At 38.6% G+C, this 22,608-nt stretch overlaps 1 protein-coding gene across 3 annotated transcripts in view; it reads left to right on the top strand.

The window, feature by feature from the left end:
• The window catches only part of LOC108441790 (myelin basic protein-like), a 97,316-nt gene that overhangs the window by 54,856 nt on the left and 19,852 nt on the right, over positions 1-22,608 (top strand). The window lies entirely within an intron of this gene.

Raw genomic sequence — 22,608 nt, 5'->3', positions numbered from 1 at the left:
GTTTTTGTTGTGGAGGTGCTGTTGGAGGAGGTTGTAAAGCTTGTTGGGAGGAGTCACTAATAGCTGTGTCTCATAGCAGCATCTGAAAGCTTTTCCTGCTTTCAGCTTAAAAGAACAAAGTGAAGCTAAAGCCCAGCTGCCATGATGATAGCAGTACATTTTCCCCTCATAGATTTCAACACAGTATCTTGGCCTCTGAAGATGGGCCTAAAGCACTGGTTCTCAGAACCGACCTTAGTTGATTTTGGTGTTTTCATTGCTGAATCACACCTGATCCGGTTGAATATACTATACTATATTATACTATACTTTTGTCCATGTTTATAGAGTTATGCTGGGTGTCTAGTCTTGTCACATACAGTACTGTGCAAAAGTTTTAGGCATCTAAGCGAATTTTTAAACAATTTACCTCAGCAGTGAGTTTATCACAATATGCATTAGAATAAAGTCATATACATAATTCAAATAAACATAAAAACAATGAAAAGTAACAAGAATTTCTTGGGTCCATATTTTTCCTTGACACCTTCACAGCCGCCACAGAGACTTAATATCATCAGTTACATCATGAGCACAATTTATTGATGCACTGATTGGTCAAACCACAAGTTGCTTTTTAACTTCATATAATACTGGGCTTCCTCGAGGAGAGGTTTGGAAATGGTTAAAGAAACACACCAACATCCAGAAAATCCCTATTTATTATGTGTGTGTGTGTGTGTATATATATATATATATATATACATTATAATGATTAATTATTTATACATTTTATAATATATTATTAATATAGTATTATTATTATTTTATTTTATAATATATTCTATAAATATTAACACTTTTCTCAGCAAATAAACACAAACTACACAAATAAATATATTTTTTAAATGTGTCTTGGGTGCCTAAGACTTTCACACAGTACTGTATTTTCATCAGTTTGTAGAATTAACATTGTCATACATTGTGAGAAACCAAGCAGGTTTTGGCAGATGTCTGATGACTGAGGTATGGCACAGATCATTTTCCATTACTGCTGCAAAGCCTTTTCAAACCTGATGTTGGTCCTAGTCTTTTACCTGCTGATCCAACTGATCAGCATGTTAACTTTGCACCAGTAAAGGTTGCTGATTGAATTGATTATTTTATTAGCCTACTAGTATTATAATTTCAACTGAGTAATTTAAATTAAATTAGCTGTAGTCAGTGAACATTTATATGAATAACGTCCCAGAAAATGTATTTAACTTCAGCTGTATGCAGTTTTTTTCAAAACTGGAGGTTCTTAAGACAGCTCTGGTTTCTTATAAGGTGACACTAGCCTTACAACTGGCCCTGAGTGCAAGTGGGCATACAAATGTAGTATTAGTTTGCATAACAAAGTCTTCAGGATATCTAGACTGGAAATGGTAAGACTGCACATCAAATTAAACCAATTATGGACCAATCGGATAATAGCTTGAGAATTTAACTGCTGCATAGCTTATCTTCAGTGTGAATGCATTTTTTAGATTAAGATTTAGATTTTAGATTTAGATTTTATCTTTACTTACATATTGTGCAATGTTCTAAGTTTAAATGTAGTATCTGCAGGGTATAGCAGATAAAATAGTCAAAAAGTTATCTAATTAAAGTTTAATTAGTGGGCTGATTAATGATATATAGTACTGTACAAAAACCAGCACCACCTTTCTTTTTTTTTTTTTTTTGTCTGAATGGCCATTAAGTACAAGTTATTCATTTTCCAGCTTCTCAGGAGATTAAATATAGAATAGTTAATTTGGATCAGGAAGGGAAGAGATTCAAAAACCAGATTTTGAATAAATAATAAAAGTTTTAGAAACAATGAGACTTATAACAACCAGCAAGACCTCTAAAACTGTCGCCATCTCAAACAATACTTCAAGAATGTGTAGCTGTCAAGAAGGTATTACTATGAGAAGGAAATAGACAAAAAAGAAGAAACATTGCAAACTAAGCTGAACACCCCAGAGTCCAGACTTCAACATTGAATTGAATGTGGGATTACTTAGATTGTGTGAAGCAGAAAATGTGGACAGACTGAACCCACCACCCCCCAACCCCATTACTGAGCTGAAGTGTGTATGTTGCAACAATAAAACATTAAAACATGCAGGAAAGGTGGGCTGTAGGACCACAATTGAGAAACAGTGGGCTGAAGTGAAAGTGGAAGTGATGTTGTAGCCCTGTGAGAAGTCAGATGAGGGCGCTGTGCTGCTCTCTTGAGCCCCAGAACTGCAGAAGTGTAATGGGATAGCACAGTAGCAGTCAAACATTTGGGCATATCTATTCATGAAGGGCTTTTGCTTATTTTTACTTGTTTAGAATAACAGAAAAAACATCAGCGCTGACTATAAAAATAAGACGTATGGAAAGATGCAGTGAATTCTTCACAGTAGCCCCCTTTTACCGTGACGCAGCCTCGCACACTCTTGCCTCAAGCGCCTTCACAAAAAGCTCCCGGGATGCTTTTCCAACAGGACTGAAGCGGATACACATACACTCACATCACACGCACCGAGAAAAAAACTTGGTGGAGGATTAATATTTACATTTAAAATGTTTTGGTGTATGGACATAAATTCATTGTTTATATTTGTCTTAGAAACAGATTTCAAGCAATTAAGCATAAGCTTTTGAATGTAAAAGAAGGGAGGGTCATGACCCATTTACTTTCCTTAAACAATAGTTAGAGAGAGAATCCCCCCTTCATCCACACACAAAGCTAGAGGAATTAGTGCACATTCAGTCCAAAGAGCTTTCTGTGAGGTCAGGCACTGATGTTGGATGAGACAGCATAGCTCACAATTGATGTTCTGGTTCATCCCAAAGGTGTTCAGTGGGGTTGAGGTCAGGGCTCTGTACAGACCAAACACACCAAGCAGTGTCTGTACAGGCACAGTCATGCTGGAAAGGGAAATGACCTTCCCCAGACTGTCGTCACTGAGTTGGAAACGTAATTGTCTAAAATGTCTCTGTGCTGTAGAATTACGATTACCCTTCACTGGTATAAAGGGCCTAGACCAAACCCTGAAAATCATCGCACTGTGCACTTCAGCACTCGGCAGCCTCACTCTGTGAGCTGGTGTGCGTGATCTGCCACTTTGTGGCTGAGCTATTTTTGCTCCTTTACTCTCCCGGTTCACAATAATATCACCTACAGTTGACAAAGACAGAAATTTCATGAGCTGACTCATGACAAAGGTAGCGTCCTATGACAGTGCCATGTTTTAGGTCACTGAGCACTTTGGTATGACCTATTCTACTGTTTATTGATGGAATTTGCATGACTGTGTGCTCTACTTTATACAGCTTTTAGCAGCGGGTGTGGCTGAAACACCTGAACTCATTAATTAACCAAATCAGAATCAGAATCAAGCTTTATTGGCCAGGTGTGCTGCGCATACAAGGAATATGGTTTTGGTTACAGGAGCTCACAGTGCACAGTATCAGACAGACATTCACATGTAAAGAATAAGATAAAATAAATATAAAATCAACAAGATAAAATAAAATAAAACCTGCATTCCTACCATCACTCACTCAGACACACAGACACACACACACGCGCACACACACACACACACACACACACACACACACACACACACACACACACACACACACACACACACACACACACAGTCAATGCAATTCAAGTTTATGTGTATAGTGCTTTTTCAACAATGTTGTCACAAAGCAGCTTTACAGAAGTTTGAAAACATACAGTTATAACATATCCCCCAGTGAGCAAGCCAAAGGCGACGGTAAAACTCCCTCAGTCTGGAGGAAGAAACCTTGGGGAGGAACCAAGACTCACAGGGGGAGACCCGTCCTCCTCTGGTCAAACAGTACTTACAGTTTAATAAGCTAAATGCCAAATAAAAGCTAAGAGGATCTCTGTTTGAACACTGGATGGTAAAGCTTTAGAAACTGCACTGGTAGAGTCTTTATGAAAAGTGGGAGTGAGCTGAAACAGTGATGTAATTGAGGGTGTTGCAGTTGGCGCAAATGAACAGGAGAGCGGGTTGGTGATGGTGAGGAGGAGGCCTTGATGGTCAGTCTTCAGCAGGATGGAAACATTATCTCAGGAAGAGTAAAGAGACAAAATTAGTTCTGCTCAGGTGTATGACTATAATGAATATGATTTACCCCAGAGTCTGGGTGGTGACTCCGGCAAATCTAACTATAACAGCATAAACAAAAAGGAGAGAACCAGAAGGTACCCTGAGACACTGGGATCCCCCACTCCACTGTCAGCAAACCTGTGTGATCGCGTGAAGTGGTGGATCAACAGCACCAACATCTCAGTTTACCATAAGCCTCTATGCCTATGAACCCCTGGACCTCCTGCCTTTATCTAAAGGGGAAGGATAATTATCAAAAGCTAAACTAAACAAATATGTTTTCAATCTAGACTTAAAGGTTGAGACTGTGTCAGAGTCCTGAACATTAACTGGGAGATTATTCCACAATTTGGGGGCTTTAGGAACCAGCAGAAAACCAGCATCCTGGGATCTGAGTAAGCGAGGTGGTTCATAATGGGAAATAAGATCTTGCAGGTACTCCAGTGAGGGATCATGCAGGGCTTTATACATCAATAAGAGAATTTTATAGTCAATACAGAATTTGATAGGAAGCCAGTGTAATGCTGTTAAAACTGGGCTGATGTAATCAAATTTTCTGGTTTTAGTGAGTACTCTAGCTGCAGCATTCTGAACTAATTGAAGTTTATTTAGGTTCCTGTTGGAGCATCCTGACAACAATGCATTACAGTAGTCTAGCCTTGAAGTTATAAAGGCATGTACCAATTTTTCGGCATCATGTAGGAATAATGCATTTCTTAGCTTTGAAATGTTTCGGAGGTGAAGAAATGCTGTCCTTGTAATATTACCTATGTGTTGATTAAAAGTTAGATCTGAATCAATCATCACACCAAGATTTTTAGCTACTGAACCAGGTATTACAGAGAAGTTAGCAAGATTTAACATTAAATCTGAGCATTTATTCCGAGCAGCCTTTGGACCAAGAAGGAGAACTTCTGTTTTAGTTTAAAAGAAGTTTAAAGAAGGAAATTCTGCAGCATCCAGTTTCTTATACAACCCCAATTGCAGTGAAGTTGGGACGTTCATAAATAACAAAAATAAAAACAGAACACAATGATTTCCAAATCCTTTTCAACCTATATTCACTTGAATACACTACAAAGACATGATATTTAATGTCCAAATGGATAAACTTTATTGTTTTTTGCAAATATTCACTCATTTTGAATTTGATGCCTGCAACATGTTCCAAAGAAGTTGGGACAGGGGCATGCTTACCACTGTGTTACTTCACCTTTCCTTTTAACAACACTCATTAAGCATTTGAGAACTGAGGACACTAATTGTTGAAGCTTTGTAGGTGGAATTCCTTCCCATTCTTGCTTGATGTACAGTTTCAGTTGTTCAACAGTCTGGGGTCTCCGTCGTATTTTGCACTTCATAATGCGCCACACATTTTCATTAAGAGACAGGTCTGGACTGCAGGCAGGCCAGTCTAGTACCCGCACTCTTTTACTACGATGCCACGCTGTTGTAACACGTGCAGAATGTGGCTTGGCATTGTCTTGCTGAAATAAGCAGGACGTCCCTGAAAAAGACGTTTCTTGGATGGCAGCATATGTTGCTCCAAAACCTGTATGTACATTTCAGCATTAATGGTGCCTTCACAGATGTGCAAGATACCAATGCCATGGGCACTAACACACCCCCATACCATCAGAGATGCTGGCTTTTGAACTTTGCACTGATAACAATCCAGACAGTCCTTTTCCTCTTTGGCCCAGAGGACACAATGTCCATGATTTCCAAAAACAATTTGAAATGTGGACTTGTCAGACCACAGGACACTTTTCCACTTTGCGTCAGTCCATCTGATGAGCTCGGGCCCAGAGAAACCAGTGGCGTATCTGGATGTTGTTAATATATGGCTTTCGCTTTGCATGGCAGAGTTTTAACTTGGGGTTGTATCTTTTACACTATCTTCTATTTTATTTAATCTAGATTTATCATCTGGTTTGGCCGATATGTACAGCTGTGCATCATCAACATAGCAGTGGAAACTAATTCCATGTCTATTTATAACTAAGCCTAATGGAATAACAGAGGACCTAAAACAGAACCTTATGGAACTCCATATTTCACTTTTGTATAATTAGATGATAGATTATTCAATTGTATGAACTGAAACCGGTCAGTGAGGTAGGATGTGAACCAGGATAACGCTATTCCTCTAATTCCTCTAATTCCTAATGTTTTGTAGTCTGTCTAAGAGAACAGAATGATCTATAGTGTCAAAAGCTGCTCTTAGATCGAGTAGTACCAGCAGAGATACATGGCCTTTATCAGAGGCAAGAAGATCTTTTGTTATCTTAACTAGAGCTGTCTCTGTGCTATGGTAGGGCCTAAAACCAGATTGGAATTTTTCATATATGTTGTTCTTATATAGATAGGAACAGAGTTGCTGGGCTACAGCTTTTTCAAAAATCTTAGAAACAAATGATAAGTTGGAAATAGGTCTGTAGCTTGACAATTCTCTGGGGTCAAGATTTTCTTCTTTATCAAAGGTTTAATCACTGCTAGTTTGAATGATTTGGGTACATGACCTAGGCTAAGAATTATTGTTAAAATGGGTTTAATTATAGCTGGTAGTACTTGTTTAAATAAGTTTGTTGGAATCATGTCAAGTGTGCATGTTGCAGAATTTGAGGAAGATATTATTTTTTTTAGTTCTGACTGCTGAAGCGGACAAAATGTTTCCATTTTGTGTTGTTTCAGCCAAACCAGATAATGAGTAGGTTACTGGTATCCGTTTAACTTTTTGTCGAATATTCTCGATTTTGTTATTTAAAAAGTCCATGAAGTCATTGCTGCTATAGTTGGCAGGTATTTCAGGTTCAGATCCTGCCTGGTTTTTGGTAGGTTTTGCGATTGCGCTAAATAAGACTCTAGGATTGTTTTCATTTTTTTTTTAAATAAGTGAGGACGGGTATGCTGAGAGTGTTTTGATAAGTGCCTTTCTGTACCTGCTAAGGCTGTCCTTCCAAGCAGAGTGAAATACTTCCAGCTTGGTTGGTCGACATTTGCGCTCTAATTTCCGTACTGTCTGTCTTATGGTACATATTTCATTGTTGTACCAACAATTGTTGTGGAGTGAGCTTTTTCTGTTGCATCATTTTAATTTTTATAGGTGCAATGTTAGGGTTGCAAGGTTGATCGGAACATATTTTCAAGGCAGTCTGTTAATCTGTCTAGCTCTGTTGGGTCTGATGAAGGAAAAGCTACGGTTGATAAGTCTGGAATGATTTCAATAAAGTGTTGAGCTGTATCTGGCATATTGAACGCTTCATTCAATAACGGGGTGATGTATATACATTTTCACTAAGACCTAGTTCATATGAGATTAGGTAATGATCTGAAACTACTGAAGTTTGTGGAAGAACAGTTAGATTATGTATGTCAGCACCTAGAGTCAAAACTAAATCTAAAGTGTGATTACAGTAATGTGTAGGCCCTATTACATTTTGAGTAAGGCCTACAGAGTCTAAGATAGATGAGAATGCCTTTTTAATGGATCTGCTGTGTTCTGAAAGTGAATATTAAAATCTCCTGCAATTATTACTTTCTTGGTGCTCACTGCTAGGTCTGCAACAAAGTCACTGAATTCTTTTAAGAATTCCGAATAAGGTCCTAGTGGGCTATGAATACTAATTAGGTTAAGTATGCTCTTATTTGTGATTGGATTGGTTGTGTTTTTGAAAAGAATTTCAAAAGAATTGAAAGTGAGACTGTGTTTCTGATTTATGTCTGATGATTTTTTTATAAATCACACATATACCACCTCCTTTGCCAGATAGTCTAGGGCTGTGTACATAATTAGAAGCTACAGGGGTGGCTTCATTTAATGAGAATTCATTCATCAGGTTTAATCCATGTTTCTGTGAGACATAATACATCAATTTTATGATAAATTATTGTATCGTTTACAATGAGAGCCTTAGAGTTGAGTGATCTTATATTAAACAAACCAAACCTTAGTTCAGAGATGCAGCTGTTAGACACTGGATCTGATATTTTTCTATTAATCAAGTTATATAAACAAACTGATGGAGATTTTCTGTTTGTGTTTAAGTTTGTGTTTAATTCGGGGCAGTGAAACAGTCTCGATAGAGTTATACCTAGGTGACGTCTCAAGGCAGTGAGCAGATGGTCAGTTTAGCTTGTTTGTCTGCTGCCTGGTCCCAGCTCTGGACAGTCAGCAACTATCGATCCTACTCTGCCGACAAACTAACAGAGTATGGGCTATGCTGCATGATAGCAGAGCGGCGCCATCCTGTGTGGGGTGAACACCGTCCCTCCCTACAAGACCAGACTTCCCCTCAAACTTGGACCAAATATCTATAAACCCCATTTGATTTTCTGTACACCACTTGGACATCCAGCTGTGTAGCGCACAAAGCCTGCTGTGAGCTTCAGCACCCCGTCATCTTGGAATAGGGCCAGAGCATATTACAGCATCGGACATCGTATGGGCTATTTTGACTACCTCTTTAATGTTACTCTTAGTGACTTCAGACTGCTGCATACGAATATCATTGCCACCTACATGAATCACTATCCTCAAATATGTATTCTTTCTTAATAGTTTAAGGCTGCTGCTAATGTCCGGCACCCTGCCTCCTGGTAAGCAGAGAACTCTAGCTGCTGGTGCTCCTTAAGGAGTAGCTAGTTTCACGTGTGGCACAATAGAACTTCCTATAACCAGAGCAACTCTGGCAGGCTCCTCGGTGGGTGTTTCACCGAGTGGAGAAAACCTGTTTGACACGTGAATAGGTGGAGTGTGGTGCTCAAGTGGGCTAGCTCTAGCTTTAGCTTTGTTACTATGCCGCCAAAACGTCACCCATTTGCCCTACTGCGGGGGCTCTAATGCCACAGTTGGTGGGGCACTAACTCTCCTTGAGGCACCCGGGGTAGATAATACTGAACTCTGCTCTCTATCCCTGATTAAGCCCCGGATGCGCACCTCTAACTGATTCACCTTCTCCACCAGAGTAGAAATTAACTGACACTTCTCACAAACTGAACCACTATTGTTATCACTAGTAGTGGAGAGAGGATTAGCACTATATGTGCCACAATCCACACAAGTAAAGACAGCCATGGTAGAGGATAGAGGTACTTACTTCTTCAGTGGATTTAAATCTTACCACCAGCTTTTGTTGGAAAGCTAAAGTGTAGTCTTCACTCTCCGTAGGAGGTAATCCTGTGAAAACAGCCTGTAAGGGTCTATGGATGGTTAGTATACAATAAAAACAGAGAAAAAACAGATTAAGTAAACAGATGAACCAAACACTCAGAATGAATACTAGCAGATCACAGATCCACCGATCAATAGCAGATCATAGTCATACACACACACACACACACACACACACACACACACAAACACACACACACACACATACAGTCATACACACGCACACATACAGTCATACCTGTAAACGTTACAGTGTGCAAAGTATGAGACTGAAGTTAAAGTGCTGAGTGCAGCAGCAGTTAAAGGGTGTATAGTGGGGTATAATTTTGCTATATAGAGTATAAATTAGTTAAAAGTTATAGTTAGAAACTATAGTTAAAAACTATAATTTGTTTTTACAATACAGTTTATACAATTTTATAATACATGTTCATTTGCATAAATTAACATTAATGGGTTAATCAGGTAATAAGTAACGAGCAGCCAGTTAATTAGCAGCTATTGGCTTGATAATGGCATTACATGGACATTATAATGGACACCTAAAATACTATGCACCAGAAATCATATTCTTTGCACCCCCACCCCAACCCTGTAGTTAAACACGAAGTCTGTGCCCATGCCTGCAGCTCTGAGGCACAGACTACAGGGCGGATCAAAAAAACTTAATTAAATCTTTTGTGTAATGCAAGAATCGTTGTTATTCTCTTGCTGTTTTGAATGAGGATTATGCCATGTCTGCAGGTAGCTCCTGTAGGCCACTTTAAAAAACTAAAAACAAAAAGACTGTGCGAGAAACACCATGATATAACGTCTAATTTAAGGACATGGGAAAAAATGTTCAGTGCAAGAGAAAAAGGCTCCTTTTCAAACCCTTTTCGCCTGGCTGATACACCGTTTAAAGGAGAAATAAACTGTGGAGCTTGAGCCTAGACAGTTAAAAAGTGACACACACCTCCATGGCTCCACGCCTTGGTTGTCCTGAGCACCAGATCATGAAAATGTCTAACACCTTCTTAAAAGGTAGAGAGAGAAGCCCTATTTCCACCTGATACACATGCATCTTGAGTGATCAGATCACAAACGGTCAGAGAGGATGATCTATATCTATCTGTCTGTCTGTCTGTCTGTGACTCAGCAACAACAGGTAATTAAAATATTCCGCCCTTCGTCTTTGTTACAGCATCCATTTTTTCAGGAGACTTGCTTTTAGTTTTTCCAAGAAATCTACAGGGATATTTCTTCACACCTCCAAAGATGTGAAGAGGTTTGTATTGTTTATATTATTGAATTTTCTCCTTCACATGATTCAAGTGTTCCCAAATTGCCTAGCACATTCCGTGATGTTGACGACTGGATTCTGAAATAGTCAATTCATTGCTCTGAGAACACCAGCAGGGTCTTTGTGTGATTTTGCAGATTTCCTTTTCTCAGTAACAGCTACTTAGCAGCTGCGTGTCTTTTCAGACAGCACTGAATAGCATTGTCACAGTGTAAGGATGGACAGAAGCCCCCAGAGTGGAGCTTGGTCTGCTTTGAAAGATGAAAGCTTTATCTGATGGTGAAAGTTTTGGTGGTCTGTCAGGTCTATCATGGTTGTTAGATGTCCCTTTTCTTCTTTTTTCCACTTATTTTCTTTTGTTTTTTCCCTTCTTTATGCAAGCAGATTACCTTATGTCTCACCTCCTCAGAAATATCTCCTGAAAAATAAAAACGTAACAGTTAGACGTTAAATTAAGTTACACAAAACAATTCAATAATAGTCAAACCACATTTTTGTTTATTAAATATACATTTATGTGTGTATTTATGAGTACATATGCAAAAATATGTACTTACTCAAAGAAGCTGACAGAGGAGAATCAGCAAATAAAGATCTCCAGTCTGCCTTTGTAGACCTTGACATACATTAACAATGTATACAGTTCATGCAATGACATTAATATGTCAAGATCCCTTGTCATTTATTATGTAAGTCATATATCATAGTATATTATGAACATAATGTTATACTGTTATTTTGCTGTATTTCCTTAGCAGTGTCTTTGATTTAAACTGAGTTTCAGACAAGTGTCAAGACGAGTGTAGGAGGCTTTGCTGTTATCCAGTGTGTTTGGTTAGCCCTGTCTGGGGGCCTTTTTCTGCTACAGACATGTTCTTGTCTTCTCCCATTTGGTGGCTCTGAACAAACACTAGAATCAGATCAGCCGTTTTTAAACGCTATTAAAAGTCCATTAACTGGATGGCAAAGAGAGCCTATTAGTGCGGCTCATGGCTCTACCGTGCTGTCCATCTGATGCATCTTAGCTGACCTGTCACTCAGCCTATGGTCAGCTTTACAGCTGGATACTCTGGGCTGTACTTCAGTTTAATCCCTAAAGTTTGTTACGTACTAAACGTGAAGAAAATAACATTTTGTAACGTTGAAAGCAGCATGCACTGCTTTAATAATGAATGAGTGGTTTTATAATGTAAATGCTAAATTTTGAGCTGCTTTTTATTCAGAATAACGATAATAAATAAATAATCAAACATAACTTTTTTTTGAAAAGCTGTTTTATCTCCTGCTCATCATGCGTACTCACTGCATGATTGTGTTCGTGACACAATTGGTTACATAACGGGCAGCAGATCAACAGTTCAAACTGATTAGTCGACCAGAATGAGAGAGCAGAGCGAAGTCTGCTGTATGTATGTATTGCGTTGCCTCATTATCATGCAGTGTGACACATTATGTTTGACGTAAATCATTTTCAAAAATTCTGATTTAAAAAAAGGCAGATCATTGATGCTCCTATGCTATTTTAGTAGCTTATTGAGCAGGACAATCATATAAAACATAGAATTTTTTTATCTACATAGGTTTAAATTCTGTCTTTATGGGTACTATAGTGTAGGCTAGTGAGAGTTAAATAACTGTATTAGTGTTCTCAGCATTGAGCTTTGATGCAGTTTGATCTGTTGCTCTGGTGGATTTGGGGTTAGTCTGGTTTCTCCTGTGTGTCATTTTGAACTTTTTTTTGTTCGTCTCTCTGAGTGTTGAGTGAGTCAGTGCAGACGGAGCCTGTGGCCCTGCTTTGAGCTCTGATAATAAACTAGCTGTGGGCGTGCTTTAGAAAAAACATGCACTTTGTTCCATCTCCTCCACTACATCAGGGAAGCTGGAAGAGTGCGTTGGAACCAGAGATGGAACCAGAGATTCAGGGAGGCATTTTACATTGGGGCACTGTAATTTTGATCAACATGCACTGAGTGACTAGGCTATTATAAACTTAGGTCTTGTAGCTACACGTATTGAACATTTTATTATACCTACAGCAGTATCGTGTAGAATTTCCAGTAGTATTTCCAGTCAAAACAGCCATGAAGTACAAGTTATTCACTTTTCAGAGTTTATTATGTAAGAGCTTTGGCAGTTTTATAAAATATTACATATCGGAATGTTCTGAACTCTTCAGAAATGCAGATTATACGGATCCAGTCCACCAGTCTAGCAATTCTTATTCATGCAGCATTTTCTGGAAACTGCATCTAAAATGTCTGTCTTTAATGTCTTTAAACAATAAGGGTCCTTGGGCAAGACTCCTAACACCACCTTGGCCTAACTGTGTAAAATGATCAAATTGTAAGTCGCTCTGGATAAGAGCGTCAGCCAAATGCCATAAATGTAAATGTAAACAATGACTTGCTTTAGCGGGAAATATAAATATACATCATCTAGAAAATGACAAATATTCATTCTCAATTTTATCAAGAATGTAGTTTGTTTCAACATTGCTTCAGAAGTTTTGTTGCCATCTCCTGGCTGCTGTGTTAAACTCTGCTTACTCTACTAAACTCTGATTTCCATGACAGTTCTCTGTTTTTGCATATGTACAGACTGAGAAAAATGAAAGAAATCAGAGTGTACATGCACTAAAAGACCTGACTGTTGAGCTGAAACCCAGCTCTCTTTACCATACATCTTAATCAGGTTTCATTTTCACTCTCACTGAGACTGGTCGTGAAAGAATTCAGAGCTCAGCATCACTGTGTTAGTAGGGGCACTTTGTTACACTGATGCAAATTTATCAGGTACAGTAGTGTTGCTGGGGTTTTTGCACACACACATCTATGCATATAATTATACATACCTCTGATCCTGAGAGCTGAGATATTTTCCTGTTGGCAAATATTCGTAGCACTGCTGTGTCTGATCCACTCAGACCAGTGTAATACACACGTCAGTGTTACTGCAGTGCTGAGAATGATCCACCACCCAAATAGTACCTGCTCTGTGAGGGTCCATGGGGGTCCTGACCACGGAAGAACTGGTTAAAAGGGGGTAACAAAGTATCAGAGAAACAGACGGACTACAGTCTGTAACTGTAGAGCTACAAAATGCACCTGTAGAGTAAGTGAAGCTGATAAAAAGGACAATGAGTGTAGAAACAAGGAGGTGGTCATAATGTTATGCCTGATTGCTGTATGTATATGTGTATAATGAAATGTGTATGTCATAAAAATAACATGCACTTGTGAACATAAAATGAACATTTATTTTGAATTTAATGTGAAAAAAACATAAAATATAAATGTGCTGTAACTTTCTGCATAGGCCACATTTTGTTTTAGTTTGTTTGTTTTCCCCCCAGTATGTGAAATTCAGCAAATAAACAGCAGTTCTCTGTAGAAGATGTGACTTATTTTCACTGAGAACATCAACAACACTGTCGTAAGCAACATCAATAAATGTCATTTTGAAGTGGTACGTCAAACATATTTCATCATTAAGCTATTTTAATTATTTTGTAGAAGAAGGAAATTCTGTTTAAAACAGTTAAACCATCCTGACAGCAGGGGGTGCTTCAACACCCCCACTTCCCTTGTCCATCTCCCAGCATGCAGCCAGCATTGGGTTGTTCCTAGTCTACAACATTAACTACAGAGCAGGTTTCTGGACAAGCTTTAGCTTTGGCTTGATGGAGCAGGATGAAAATGCAAAAGCAGATAAGAAACCATGTGGACAGATAAGAAGGCTTGAGTGTGTGATGAAGCCTGGCTGGGTTTGGACAGTAAACAGTGGGAGACAGTGGGGCTGCTGGTGTGGAAGTGCTTTTAAAGGCCAGCAGAAATCTGTAGAAAAAGCTGATAAGTGGAGTCTGAATGGATAGCAGCTCAATTAGTGCTTGACTAAACTGAATTTACAGTTCCAGCCAAAAATGTAAACTGACCAGATTGTGTTTTATCTGAAAAACAGACATGTTAGAATTGGCTTTATTGGCTGACATTAGATTTATAAAAGAAGACAACAGAAGTAGTGGATCTGGGGTCTGTCTAATGAAGCAGATTCAACAGGCTTTCTGATGAAGATCAAGTTTCAGATTCAAAAACCTAATAAACAGCCACGGATACTTTATTTTACATCATTTAGACAGCTTGCAGTGCTTGTTGGTGTTAGATAGCTTTATTGTAGCTCATCTAGGTAGCTCACAACATAAATTGAGTTTCCACAACTTTCCAGGCTCCAATCTGCTAGACCAAACTAACTGAGGCAAAACAAAGTGCTTTTTTGGGTTTAGTAAGCACAGACCACTGGAATGACCACAGGCCAAATTAAACATAAAAATCTTCCATAAAAATCAGTTGTTTACCCTTCAAACCACTACTGAAAAACTGTAGAAAACGATCTACAACGCTGGATGCACTTACCTATTTCTTTACTCGGTAGAATAGCAGCTATAAAAATGTCAATCCTCCCAAAAATAAATTAACTATTTACAATGACATCTGTTCAACCACCCACTAACTGGTTCAAATCATTAGACTCTGCAATAACTAAATTTTATTGTAAAAATAAAAAGCCAAGAATTAAACTTTCAACATTACAAAAAAGCAAAGAACTAGGGGGATTGGAAGCACCAAATTTTTTATGTTATCTGGCAAAATCATTCATGGTTAGAAATAGAGCAGGAAATCTGCAAGGAAATATCTGTATCAAACCTTCCATTCATTAATCACACAATAAAACAGCATGCATGTTTCCGCAAAGCAGTCATATCCACAACTCTGAGGGCCTGGTGGAAAATGCTGAACATTACCAACTGCACCTTAGCACCATGTAAATACACTCCAATTTGGCACAATCCCAGCTTCCTGCTTAATAACTCACCATTAAACTTCACTACATGGAAAAAGAAAGGGATCACACATCTGCATCATGTTTTTAAGGATGACACCTTTATCTCATTTGAAGATTTGGTCCAGATATTCAATATCGGGAAAGATCAATACTTACAATATTCTCAACTCAAATCTGTGTTGAAGTCTAAAATAAATATTACAAATAACCATCTTCACACACCCAAACTAATTGAAGCCATTAGTGAAACAAAAACTAATAAGAAATTGCTTTCGAAATTCTATAAACGTCTCGCTAATCGGGATAATACTATTGTACTTCCAACTTTAAAATGGGAAAAAGATCTCAGAATCTCTCCTAGCATTGACTTTTGGAATCAAATCTGCAGAACCACTTTTACAATGACATCTAATAGTAATCTCCAGCTGATTCAATATAAAGTAATTCACAGATCACATATTATACAGCATAAATTGTATAAAATGGGACATATGGGCCTAGACATATGTTCTTATTGCACTTTAGACACTCCTGATACCTATTTTCATGCTCTATGGACATGTCCACCTATACAACAATTCTGGCACTCTGTCAGTGACTTTATATCCCTCACTCTGGGGTCTAGTATTCCATTATCCCCTCTGCTTTGTTTACTGCGTGACTACACCATTTTGAACCCCCACAACCATCACACCACTTCCACACTCATTGCCCTCACTGTAGCCAAAAAAATTATCCTTAAACACTAGAAGACCAGGAACTCCATAAACATTACACAATGGAAAAAGCTACTTTTAACGCACATATCACTGGAGAGATTAAGTGCTATAGAAATGAATCAAATAGCCATATTCAACACTTCATGGGAACCCTTTATTAAAAATATTGACCCCTTAACACCGTAATCCACCCACTTGTGTCTCAGCCTGTTCATCAGTCCCCTCATTTCAGTTCGCATACACATCAAGTACACATATCAACTCACACCAGTTTCTATACACACACACAAATACATATGCACAAATATGACGTGAATATGAAATATAAAATTCTGTTAAACCCTTTTCTACATGATTACACTGAAAACATTCAATATACATATGTACGTATGTTTGTCTGTCTCTTTGTTAGTCCGTCTATCTACTCTTTCATCTATGTCACACTAACTATCACACATACACACACACACACACACACCTGCACTGACCACCTAACCCCAATCCTCTATTTATTATTTTTGATTACTCTCTTGGTTATATTAGTTAAAAAATGGCAAAAGTTATAAAAGTAGTTTTTTTGTTTGTTTGTTTGTTTTTCTCTCTCTTCCTTCCCTTTCTTTTTTTTCTTTCCTTATTTCCACTGGCATAATACAAATAAAGAATAAAGTCGTCCTCCAAAGAGGGGGGGTGGTGGCAGGCCAAAAAAACATCTTCAACACCAAATCAAGCTAACACCCCAAAAGAGAAAAAAGAACAGAAACTACAGAAGCATATCTTAACTCTCAAAATACAAACAAAGACAAAATCCAGATCAGCCAGCAAAATGGGAGTGCGGCAAAGAGGTGTTCATTCACTTTGCCGCTGTTTTAGTTTAGTGACAACACGATATCATTAGTGTGGGAGATTTTATGAAAAAATCTCTTTTAAAAACATCAGTAAAATAGGCTGTGCACCATAAAGCGGGATGGGCATGTGCCCTGCTTGCCCTTCAGCTTATCAGTCGCCATTCAAAGCAGTAAAGCTGGTAATATACAGATTGATAACAAACATATTTGTAATTTTTGTCTTTTTTTTTTTTTAAACAAGACGTTGTCATTTAAGTGGGTTTAAAGTGATTGTTTTGTTCTGCAACTTTTCTACATATTTGTACTTCAGTGTTCTTTACAGACTGCATCGCACATCCTGAACAATTACAGTGTTTCTTAGTGTGTCAAACAAGAACGATGCATATTTGTTGATTCACCAATACGTTTTTAACTATATAGTATGGCATATCGATTGGTTGGTATAGTGGGTAACTCCTCTGCCTTATACACTGTAGGCTGGGGTTCAGTGCCCCGCCTGGGTAAACACCCTACACTATACCAATAAGAGTCCTTGGGCAAGACTCCTAACACCACCTTGGCCTTCCTGTGTAAAATGATCAAATTGTAAGTCGCACTGGATAAGAGTGTCTGTCAAATGCCTTAAATGTAATGTAAATCAATATAAATTATTCAGAACAGTATAACACATTTGGGAACATACGCTATGAGCAAAAGTATATGGACACCTGACACGTCTCTTATATGAGCCTGCTGGACATGCCAAGACCAAGAGCATTAATATTATCTGAATATTTTTTATTATACCATAAAAAATAATCAGAATGTGATATTTTTGTAATGTCATCCACCCTTCCATCCATCCAACTATTTCTGGTTTGGACATAATTACCATTAATTTTAAAGTTAAATAAAATGAATTAGCATTCATGTTGATTTGGTGAGGGACCCTTTTTATTTAGCATAGCACAGGGAACTGCAGGCCGGCACAGCTTCATCAGTTTATCCAGTTCATTACAGAATCTGTTCAGAACATTCTCCATATTCAAGGACAAATGGCAAGGCAAATAAACATGACCAGCTGAATCACAACAAAACATCCTTTAATGTTTTTTCCTATGGATCGGTTATCTCTCTCTCTCTCTCTCTCTCTCTCTCTCTCTCTCTCTCTCTCTCTCTCTCTCTCCCCACTCTATCTCTCTCTCTGTCTTTCTCTCTCTCTTTCCCCTCTCTCTCTCTTTTTTTTTCCTCTCTCCCCCTCTCCCCCTCTCCCCCTCTCTCCTTCTTTCTTTGTAATGAAGTGTTTTCTGGCTCCTCTGTGTGACTTTTGTGTGAGTTCTGATTAGCTAGATGTTGTTTCCGCTCCGTTGCTGCAGTTTGTTATAGTTAATGTCTCTTCTATTTTCTTTGGGAAAAGCTTCCAGCAGGCTAGGAAAGTGTACTAGTGCTGCACAATACACCATTTATTATCGTCAATGCAATACAGATACAGGTATTGCAGAAGTCTGCAGCAGAACAGTATACTGTTAACATTAGGGCTGCAACAAATGTGATGGTCGAATAATCGTTTGATTACTGAAATGAATAATTGATTATTCAGATTATGAATCGCTACATTACCAAATAATTTGTGTAGTTATTAGCTTTTAAATTTAGCTTGATATTGTTTTGTGCATTTGCAAACTAACAATGAAGACAATAAAGATGAATAACATTCAAGAATTCACTGGTTTAATTAACTTTCCTGCTAATACAAAAGATAAAAAAACTGTTTTTCCAACCAAGGATGTGCAAAGTAGCAGCAAGAAAATATAACAAAACTCAATCTGTTTTCCTTTAATCAAGTGAATAAAAAATTAAGTCTTTTTAAACAGTGCAGTCTGTGATCTGTGCATTTTGCTGTCTGTCTGCACTGCTGAAACTAAACTTTACCATCACAGATCTTTTAATGAAACGGATCTCTCTGTGCTCTTGTGAGAGTCTCACTCTCCTCTGGGAGCAGATATTCACCACTGATGGAGCAGAGGAGAAAAGTGGTGAATATTTTTTGGTGAATTGTATCATCTAAGACGACGATGCAAACATCTGAGAAGTGAAGAGGGTCGCTGTGAATAATATTTACTTGCTTCCCTGTTACAGCTCCGTTAACGATTCCATAGAACATCTCTGCTCAGAACATGAAGTAAGTCCCAAAGTCCCAAACCACACACTTCTGTACTTCACACTACACTAATGAGTGCACTTCTAATGGTATGCACGCTGTTTTTACACATCATTTAGTGAGCTAGTATGCGGTTTGGGACAGCATATCTTACTGAGATGAATCTTCACAGTGAGCCGCCATGTTGTTAACTCTCCGGTGAGCGGTAATGTCAAAATGCTCCTAGTGAACGCGAGAAAGACGTGCAGCGACGTCACCAACTATTAAATTAATTGCCAACTTATTTGGTCATTGGTTAGTCTACTAAGTCGAGTAAGTCTAATCGATTAGTCGACCAAGTCAAATAGTCATTGCACGCCTAGTAAACGTTGCTGAACACAACAACTGGCATTAAACCCATTGAAGTGAAATTGCTGCAATTTTGCTGTAAATTTGCTGTAGAAAATGGAGACTGCTAGAAAATTTGTTGTAAAAAATGGAGACTGCTAACAAATTTTAAACAAATCGTAGTGCCATTTAAATTGAGATTGTGAGCATCCAGATGAGTGATTCTGAGTATTTTCACAAATCAGGATCAACAAAAATAAGTTATTTTGTTCAGAAAAATGCCAGCCACTTTTTAACCACAGCACATTACTGATTCACCATTAACATTTTTAATATATTGCAAATTGTCTTAAGATTATTCGAGACAATAGAAAACAAATAGCCGCATATGCTATATGACTGAATGTATATGGACACCAGACCATCACAACTGTATATCAAATCAAATCAAATTTATTTATATAGCGCTTTTTACAACTGATGTTGTCACAAAGCAGCTTTACAAAAATGGGAATCACAGCACAGAGAATCAGACAAAACACTGTATATGCTCATTGGACATCCCCTTTGCAGCTGTAACAGTCTCTACTCATCTGTGAAGACATTCTACATGATTTTAGAGTGTCTGTGGCCATTTGCGCCCATTTAGTAAGAAGGACCTTTGTGAGGGTGAGGTCAGGCACTGATGTTAGACGAGAAAACCTAGCTTGCAATCAAATGTCCATTTCATCCCAAAGGTGTTCAGTGGGTTTGTGGTTGGAGTTGCTCCACACCAAACTCTTCAAACCTTGTCCTTCTGCGCTATGGGCTTTGTGCAAAGGAGTACAGTCATGCTGGAACAGGAAAGAGCTTTCTCCAAACTGTTGCCACAAAGTTGGAAGCATATAATTGTTTGAGATGTCGTTGTGTACTGTAGGATTAACATTACACTTCACTGAAACTAAGGGGCCTAGCCCAAACCCTGACAAACCCAGATTCAACCATCAGTCTTCCAGAGTAAAGCTTGATTCATCACTCCAGAGTTTGTTTCACTGCTTCAGAGTCCCATTACGACTTCCACCATTCTAGCTGAAGCTTGGCATTACACTCAATGATCTTGAGCTTGCAGCTGCTCAGCCACGAAAACGAAAAACAAGTGTTGCGTCTTCCAGAAGCAGTCTGGACATCTGTAGTGAGTGATAAGTGCTTCAGCACTCGGGGTCCATGCTTTGTGAGTTTGTGTGGTCTACCACTTGGTGGCTGAGCTGTTGTTCCTCCTAGATGCTTCCATTTCACAATAATGGGGGAAGTCGTGTGCTGGAGGTTAGGGATCCAGCCTCATGACCGGAAGGTCGCTGGTTCGATCCCCAGAGCCGACAGCACATGACTGAGGTGTCCTTGAGCAAGACGCCTAACCCCAACTGCTCCCCGGCCGCTGCGGATTGGGCTGCCCACCGCTCCGGGCAAGTGTGCTCACTGCCTCCTAGTGTGTGTGTGTGGAGTTGAAATTTCCCCATTGTGGGACTAATAAGGGTCTCTCTTAATCTTAACATAACTTACACTTGACTGAATCAGTCTAGCAGGGCAGAGATTTCACAAACCGAATTGTAGTAAAGGTATCTTATGACAGTGTGATGCTGAAAGTCTCTGTGCTCTGCAGTATGACCCATTCTAGATTGCATGGCTATGGGCTTGATTTAATTTTTTTTATGAGAAATCTGTTTGTTACGTTTATATGAGTGATAGTAATAAAGTAAGGTTAATCGGAATTTATTTATTATCTTCACTCAATCCAAATGAACCTGAACATGGAATCAGGTGAACATGAAAATGAAGTGAACACAGTTTTCATTGTTCATCAGCAACACCAAGTGAGAACAAGAGTGATACCTCTTGGATTGTACCATCTAGTTCTCAAACCACTATGTTACTTGTTTTGAGGGGAACTGGAGCTTTTATTAAAGTTATTGATAGTTCCATAGTTTATGGTACTATGTCATTGATATTACTGGTACTAATGTCATTGATATTACTGATATTGCTGGCATCATCACCATTTTTCTTATAAATGATCAGACTTGAAGTACTTCGGTGAGAAACAGTTTCATGTTAGGTCACTGTTAACACACGCAGAACCACAGAACACTTTGGATTTGTTGGTTATGGCTTTGAGAGGGGTTCGTGGCTCTGTGTGTGTGTGTGTGTGTTTGTAGAATCAAGGGTCATCTTTATAATGTGTGGTCTGAAATGTTATACAGTGCCGTGCTTATTTCTCCCTTATATGCTGAGGCTGAGAGAAGGATTATAATAGGGCTACTGATGTGACTCTGCGCCAGAGACTGGCTGTTACGGCACAGAAACAGTTCCCCATAGCACAGTAACGCAGGGTTAGTCACCAAATGGTTTCATTTCTAATGCTTATCTATGAGATCTGCTGTTTTCCACACAGATAAACTCTGTGAATAGTGGTCATTCATTAAAGCAATAGTTGCTCCAGCCACAACAACAAGATCAATCAGAAGAGACTTTTACTCTCACTCTATTGGGATACGTTCACTTCATCAAAAGTGACCCAAGTCTTGCAAATTTTTACAGAAAGCCAATTCTCTGCATGCATTATGTCAAAAATTTAAACTAGTATCCCAAAATAAGTACTTATTTTCTCAAAATTAGGAGTATTTTCTCAAATTTTTTGACTCATCTTGAAATAATGACATCTCAAAATCATGACTTTACATTACTACACTGCTCAAAAAAATAAAGGGAACACTCACATAACACATCCGAGATCTGAATGCATGAAATATTCTCATTGAATATTTTGTTCTGTACAAAGTTGAATGTGCTGACATCAAAATCACACAAAAATCATCAATGGAAATCAAATTTATTAACCAATGGAGGCCTGGATTTAGAGTCACACACAAAATTAAAGTAGAAAAACACACTACAGGCTGATCCAACTTTGATGTAACGTCCTTAAAACAAGTCACAATGAGGCTCAGTATTGTGTGTGGCCTCCACGTGCCTGTATGACCTCCCTACAATGCCTGGGCATGCTCCTGATGAGGTGGCGGATGGTCTCCTGAGGGATCTCCTCCCAGACCTGGACTAAAGCAGCCACCAACTCCTGGACAGTCTGTGGTGCAATGTGGCGTT

This window comes from Pygocentrus nattereri, chromosome 19 (assembly GCF_015220715.1).
Source record: "Pygocentrus nattereri isolate fPygNat1 chromosome 19, fPygNat1.pri, whole genome shotgun sequence".
NCBI classification, from domain to species: Eukaryota; Metazoa; Chordata; class Actinopteri; order Characiformes; family Serrasalmidae; genus Pygocentrus; species Pygocentrus nattereri.
The sequence above is the reverse complement of the archived record's forward strand: the minus strand, read 5'-3'. Positions and strand labels throughout refer to the sequence as shown.